Source organism: Castor canadensis, chromosome 13 (assembly GCF_047511655.1).
Source record: "Castor canadensis chromosome 13, mCasCan1.hap1v2, whole genome shotgun sequence".
NCBI lineage: Eukaryota > Metazoa > Chordata > Mammalia > Rodentia > Castoridae > Castor > Castor canadensis.
Genome location: NC_133398.1, coordinates 123,380,706 through 123,389,000, shown reverse-complemented (window position 1 = coordinate 123,389,000; position 8,295 = coordinate 123,380,706). Strand labels below are relative to the sequence as shown.

At 35.7% G+C, this 8,295-nt stretch overlaps 1 pseudogene; it reads right to left on the bottom strand.

The window, feature by feature from the left end:
* Positions 1 to 1,992: 1,992 nt before the first annotated feature.
* LOC141415586 (N-alpha-acetyltransferase 50 pseudogene) lies at positions 1,993 to 5,372 on the bottom strand (annotated as a pseudogene).
* Positions 5,373 to 8,295: the final 2,923 nt, after the last annotated feature.

Genomic DNA, 8,295 nt, shown 5'->3' with positions numbered 1-8,295 from the left:
TAAAATACACAAAATGCTATAAAAATACAATCCAGTGTATTTGAATATGAAAAAAAAACTGAAAAGACCTATAATTGATGATTTAATCAGTAATCAAAAATGCTCCAAAGAAGAAAAGCCTAGTAATAGGTAATGTCACTCACAAACTCCACCAAATATTTAAAAAAGAATTAATGCCAGTCCTTCTCAAACATTTTCAACATGTCCCAAGCATATTCTATAAAGAAATCAGGCCTGAATTACCTTGGTATCAAAGCCAAATAAAGATACAGACCAACATACCTTATAAATACCAATGCAAAAATACTCAACAAGATACTGGCAAACTGAATTCAATACCACTGATTATGAGGGTTAGCCATGATGGTTCATTCCTAGAAACTCTGCTACTCAGGAAGTAGAGATCAGGAATATCACAGTTTGAGGTGAGCCTCAGATCCCCAAATCTACCCATACTTGCCTAGTATCACATTTCCAAACCACAGAATACACATTCAACCTATTCACATACATTCCACTCAATTTATAACATGCATACATGACAGAGAATATACATACCTAAGCCCCCAGCACAGACAGATATGAAGCCCAAGTATAGATTAATAAAATTTCCATATCTGACAGTGCAGCCCTGATCACACAGCAACCTTTACATTTCTAAACATACTCGCTCATAACTTCCTTACACTCCTTGGGGAAATGTATTTCACAATGGACCAATTTCTAACAATATACACAAAGTGGACGACATATCATTATGAAGGACAGTCACTGTCCCTATCTGTGGTGTCTCTGTCTCAGAGACTGCACATCCTGACCTCTTGAACTCAGATGTTCTCATATGGCTTATCTTTGCCAGTGACAGATGAGCAGAAATTCCATACGTTATTTGAGCAGAAAAACTCCCTCTATTCCTGTTTCAGGTGGGATGCTCAGTCTTGGATCCAAGGTGAAGTCACTAGACACTTAATTGAGAAATAAACCTTTATCACTGGAACTTACTGGGATGCAGAATTACTTGTCACATCAGAGAATCCGACATGTTCTGTTTCATGCTTCTGCTATACACAAAAACACTGAAAAACACTACGTCGCACACATACACACCCCCTCAAAGTCCCCAAGTGTGTATCCTCAAACAACTACATTTATAAATGCACCCAACTACAATATTCCATGATGCAAATACATAGACATACAAAACCCTAAATGCATATATGCATATATTAGATACTCCAGGCTCCTCAAACACATGCATAAAACTTGCACAAGCAATGAATTCACATAAAACCTATCTAGCCAGAATTCAATATGCACATCCTATTACCCTTACCACTATTCAAATACACATAATCATTCCGTATAAACATTCCGAACACTCACATAAACCACAAAAGAATATCTGCATATGTACATAAGATGCAACCCAACACAAAAATGTATGGTAGCTTTTAAAACTTCTTTATACACAATTACTCACATGTGCTAAATTCACACATTCAAACTGCATCTTGGTACACACAAAGACAAAATACCAGAGCACACATAACTTCCACAACCCTGAACACAAGCACATACACTTTTTCTTCCACCATCCAAATACAAGGGAAGTAATAGACTCAAGACGAACAGGAGTAGAGATGGGTTGGAAACTGGAATCTGCCAGCAAGATCTTAACTCAGTGCAGTGATTGTTTTACTAATTTCTGGGATCAAGGATGGAAGACACCCTTGGCTGTCAATTCTTTAGCAGTTGTTTCAGCTAAAGACAGGGTCTGCAGAGTTCTTACTTCTTGCGTCTAGATAAAGCAGAGTGATAAAACACTCCAGGATAGTCCTATTGAAACGTTTTATCCTGCTAGGGATACTTGAGGTCAGAAGACACTGTGTTGGGGCCTGGGTACTAGTTCACCTTCACCCTGCTTGAGTAAGCTCAATTTTTAAAAATTTTTTATTTTTTTTAGCAGAACATCACACAGTTTAGTTCAGATGTAACAGCAATGTCAAATTGACGAGTTTAATTCTTAACTGCACCAAGTAAGCTTAGCCATTTAAGTATTTTTCCCTCCAAAAAACTGAGGGAGCGTTTCTTTTCTGCCACCATACACCACGGTTTCCCAATAGTTCTCTGGAGGACTTTCAATTGATGAGTAAACTGCTTTGGAGATACTTCAGAACTCATTTTCCCAAATGAAAACTAATCTGGGCAAATTACATATTGCACAGATTTCTCTACAGATTCTTTTAGAACCTAAATGCAAATACCATACAGTATAATTTTAACCTATTTGCCCCAAGTAAAAACTATCTGTCCTGAAAAATATGACAGATATATCCTGTGATCTTCCAGTTAGTAGAGCTGTTTTACCTCAAAGATATTTTTATCATTCAAAAATAACCAACTCAACTAATTGCTTTAGTTTTTACTAACCCATAGGTATATGAACTGGTGCCTAGCTTCTACCTCTTCCACATCTTCCTCCTCTGTAAGTGGATGGAATTATTTAATACAACTTTGATGTAGGACAATTAGTCCATTATACACACTGAGAATTTAGGTTAAGTCATTGACTGGTGTGGAAAAAGAAACTAATGATAGGAAGCCTATGTACTCAATTCAAACTTTAATATTTTTTCCCTCTTTAAAATAACATGTACTTAAGTTCATGAGGCAGCTATTCGGTTTTCAATAACCGCATTTGGGGATACATTCATAGGACTGCTTAGATAGTCCAGGTGAAATGTTATAGAAATAGAGGCAGTGTCAGCTCAGAAACTCATTCATATGTCAAAATCTATTTTGATATCTGGAAGTTTACAAAAAAGGCTGACTTTTCAAACTAATTATGCTTTCTGTAACTCAAGCACTCTTCTCTTGGCAAGAGCAAGCTGAAGCTTATCCATGAAGGTAAAGGTACTTACTGCTAAACTTTTCTTTAAGCTCAGATTTAGATTTTTAAGGAACTGATACCCAAGAAACCAGCATGATCTTTCTCCATTTTTACTACCTTAAGATTAGAACCTTATAAACTTGTTTATCCATCACCTTCCTTTTCTGTATTTTTCTTGGCACTCAATTAAGACTGTTGAAGTCTATTTTACTTTATACTTTCACATTCTCAGAAACTTAAGGTTATAAAGTGTACACAAACATTTTGTGAAGTAATTATCATTTAACCTATTCAGAGATGATAAGACTTTTACATCAGAATTCTACATAAAAGGACAAATATTATGACTCAAACTTTCTTTTAAAGTCAAATGAGAACATTTCTTGAACCATCACTACTGACAATCTAAAAAATTCTAAATATTAAAGATGGGACAATGGGTAGAAAATGAATTTCAGACATCTCACATCTTACAAAAAGTTATCAACCTGTCAAAGCTACTCCCTACATGCCAGAAAATGATCTAGCATAAACTAGACCTGTCAGTAGAGGAGATCACAGTGATATTTGCATCATTAACACTTTATACTTCTACCTTTCCAAGAATAGAAGCAATCTGCTTAATAATTCCTCTTATTCCAAATCCTTAAACTCAATATTGTAGGCACAGAGTGTAAGCAAATCTGTGTTCTCCAACAGATAAGCAATAGCATAGCTATTTTATTCTCAAAAATACTGTCTAGATATTCTTTCCTATATAATCAAATGTTCAGTGGCCATATTTTTAACAGCCTGAATTAGTTGATATTAAATTAATTTATTGTGCCAAATGTATATAAGCTTCCTTTTAGGTATTTCTTAATATGTCCAAGAGAAAATACCTGCTTCAGGTTTGTTTAGGGTTACTGACTTATAAGGACGTCAATTCAATTTTTAAGGGTAGACTAACTATTGTTGGACTTACTGAAAGAAAAGGATAGTAGGAAATAATTAAATCACAACAAACTTCTTTAGGTCAGTTAAAGGCCATCTCTCTAGCTGGGATATTAAAAAAAAAATTAATCTCACCAACCCACACTCCAGAAGTTAATGCCTCTAGTAACAATCAACAGCAGGAAAAACAAACCTGCTAACAACCAGCCCACTCATCAGCAAAAAAGCAAATACTCAATTAACTCAAAATACTTAGACCAAAATATAACACTACTTACCAAACTGCCTCACCCATCAGCAAGAAAGAGAAAAAACAATTGCTTTAAAAACCTAAGTAAGCTTAGTTTTTTTTTGTTTTGTTTTGTTTTTTTTACAAAGATAACAAGGTCTAACTCCTGAGAATGCTCAGAAGGACTAAAGGTGGAGTGAAGGCATTGTCTAGCGATTAACATCCCACAAATTAAGTCTTTAAAAACTCAAAAGTACCACAAACACACTAAACTTGTCTACGAGTTAGAGAACAGGATATTGCTGCTTCTTTTTATCTTTTCAAATAAATAAATATTTGTAGACTCTGCCCTTCAATGTGAAAGCAGGACATTTAAAAAAAAATCAGCTAAAAAATTTGAAATCATCTGATGCCCCAAAATTTGGGACCACATTTTAACTATGAAACTAAACAGATCTACTGTCCTTTCTTCAATCCAACCACCTTTCAAAAACAACAAAAAAAACCTAAAACAATCCAAACATGATTATTTTTTAAAAGTCTTTGAAAGTATTAAAACTTTTAGAGGAAAGAAAAGAAAAACAAGAACAAAGAGACAGAAACCTTAAGAAAGAGGGGGCAGGGGGAAATCAATGGGCCTCTCTTTTATTTGGCGACAAGCAAGTGCAAGCAAGTTCATTTATAATTTGTTCAGTTGTCTGTCTTCTGCACATCTGCATTCTGACCAGAAGGGACTTTGAGGTTTTTCTGAAGCACATGAGCATCTGCAGGCTCTATCCTCTTATAGTAATTCTTCTTTGTCTCAATAATCTCAAAGCCAAACTTCCTGTAGAAGTCAATTGCTGACTCATTGCTGATCTGGACGTGCAGATAGATGTTGTCAAAAGTGCCATCGATTTAACATTTTAGTTCCCATTCCTAGTCTCCGGTAAGGGGCAAGACATCCTGGTGTCACGATGTAAAGTCTCTTCTGATTCTGTGAATGATCCACCTGCACCCGCACCTACAGCTGTATCACTGAACCGGGCAAGCTTAGCGAGCTCGCCAACTCCAGCACACCTTGTAGAACTTGTCACTGTAGCTGACTGCAAAGATGCCCTGGCTCAGTCTCTTCAACTGTCTAACACTGCGCGATGTCACCTCTCCCAGCTCGGTCCGGCTACCTTTCATCTTCCCCGCCGGCTGAGGCCGTGGTCCTCAGCTCAGGCCACTCTACCCCACAAGCCGGCCTCCTCGCCGCGAGAACGAGCTGAGTGAGTGACGGAGGCCGCGGAAGCCCAGCACTGCCCTGAGGATCGGAAGGGGGCGGAGGGGGCTCCCGCCGCCTGCTGCTGCCGCTGCCCCTCCACACGTGCGCACGGTGCGCTCGGCTCCGCCCGCCGCCGCAGCCAGACCCGCCGCTGCGCTCTGACCTCAACTTTGGATGTCATTATGAAAAATAAAATTGTTCCTAAGTATTTATGTCTTTTCATCCCTCAGTTGAAAAAATTAAAAGTACTTTTGACAACCATTAGATTACAAAGTTTTTCTAATCAAATAAATGCCATATGTTTGACTATTATTAGTGGAACAAAAATGTGTAGTCTAAGAGTAGTGTGCAGAGTGGGGTGTGTGAGCAGCGGGTGTGTAGGGACAAGGAAGGGGTTCAAGGTTGGATATGAGTGTACTGGGTCTAATGATGGTTTTAGGTAGACAACAACTGGGAAATACCGTTCATCAAAGTGTATAAAAGAGAAACTCAAACTGTATGACTAGGATTTCAAAGAAAACTTGTAAATATTATTATAAACATGTTTTACTAATACTAATATTTTACTTATTTCATTTAATAGTTTTAGTGCAAAGCCACACGGTGGGACTCTTAAAATGGCTAGAATTTCCATGTTGCATAAAAGCCTAATTTTGTATTTTCTGTTGATAATATACTGACATTATCTATGAATAAAAGAAGACATCAATAAGACAGAATAGAGTCAGATAGAGTATGTCTGTCCACAGAATTCCAGTCCACACTGAAATAGTCTTCTTTAGGGAAATAAAATCTTACTAATGTGTCACATCTTTATAAAAGAACTTTTTAATCTAACACTAATTACCTGCAAAGAAAGCCACTTATAAAAAGTCAACCATTTCTCCCAAGAGACCAATTTGAGGATAATAGAAAATAATATTTTTGTGAAATTTTTCTTGTTATTCCTTAGTATTTTTAATTTTTAAAATAAATTTCATTTTATATACTCAATGTATGCAAGGTGATACTATAGGATATGAATAGAGAATGTAAAGGTAACTATAGTTAAGACAATTAACATACCCATCATCTCATATAGTTACCCAATCTTTTTATGGGGGCAGCTAAAATTTACTCATTCGGTATCAATCCCATATACAGAATAAATTTATTACCTAAAGTCCTATCTTATACATTAAATTTCTCAATTTAAAATTTTTTTTTCTTACTACTAATTCATTCAAAACCCCCACTTCCACATTGTGTAATTAAACTGAAATGTTTGATTTTACTACTACACAGTACAAATCACGTGAGTCATTTTATGTCTTTAAAAGATTCTAACACTGAGTTAATTGTGAAGTCAAATTTCCCAGTCAGAACAGAAATTACACTGCTGTTAGAGAGCTGACTTAATGCTAATTATCTTCATGGTGAATCCACAATAGGAAGTATATTTTTTCCTTTTTAACTTTCCTTACAGTACTAAAATAAACTTTGGTAATCCAGACTGAACCAAACGGTCTGAGTCAACATTCAACTCATCCATGATTCATAAACATGTTCCCAATATCAGCAGGTCTTGGCACCGCATCACTTCTACACTTCTAGCATGAGAAATAAGGAATGAGAGTGAGAAAAGATGCTGAACTCCAGTAATGTCAACATTCAAATTATTTTTCCAGGAATTTTGTTAACTTCAGACCTTATCCAATGGTTTTGCTCATTCAGCACTGAAGAGTGCACTCTGTAAGGACTTCTGCCCCTACAGAATGATAATATAGTAGAGTACCACTGACCTAAAATCACATGTTCTATAATAGCCATGGCAAGTTTTTCTATTAGGGATAATATGGATGACTAGTAATATCTGAAAACTACAGACTGAGTTGTGTCCTTCCAAAACTCCTATGTTGAAACCCTAACCCCTAATGTGATAGCATTAGAGATGGGGCCTTTGGGAGATTGTAAGGCTTAGATGAGGTTGTGACATAGGGCTCTCATGATGAGATTAGTGCCCTTATAGGGACAGACGTAGAGAGTAAGTTTTTGCTCATGTCCCCACATGAGAACACATGGAGAAAGCAGCTCAACATAAGAAAGGTATATTCAACTGGTTCTTTTAAATCTCATCACTACATTAAGATCCATGAAAGTAGAAATTGCTCCATAATCATTATTACTAACCTGGTGGTATTCACATAATGGAACTACCCCCCAAAATATCTGTTAATAAAATACCTTACAGATAAACCTATAGACATAAAAGGGCTGAGCTTAAACAGTGAAATTCATGGAGAAACTGTACATGAATGTTACAGAACTTCTCAGCTTTGTTTTGTTTTCCAAAGAGAAATTAAGAAAGAGACAGTATTTTAATTAGGAAATGGGGTCACATGCTATCTGCAATGTTGTAAATGCTAACGTGCAGAATTGCTGCTGAGTTTTCACAATATTTATCATCAATATTCAATCCAAACACAAAAGCTTACTGACCTTTTGAAAATTGTTCAGCAGTTTTTAGTTGATACCTACTATTTGCTGAATAAATAGACCTTACATTAACAAATAAATCTTACTAATGTTTACATATTTTTGGTGTAAAAAAATTTAAAAGCACCTAGAACATATTAGACTAAAATTTCTAAGCAATAAAATAACAGAAAGGGACATGCTTTGCATAATATTTTCACTTCTTAGCATAAGAAGTCTTTATGGGTAAGAAAGACGCATGACTACTTATTCAGATTCATGTTCATTTAAACAGGACGACATTTTCACATGTCAAGAGGTAACTAGTCCTGACATTTAATTGATTTACAAAATAATGTCTTAAAATCAACTATTTTAAAAAGAAAATTAAGATTTTTGATATATGCTTAATTTGCTTTCAGTCAACAACCATCTATAATAAGAATTTCATAATCTAGGGAATAGTATATAACAAATTTTATGGTAAACAAATAAGACACATTCTGTTTTTTTTCTTTTTTCAAAGGTCCATATTGAACA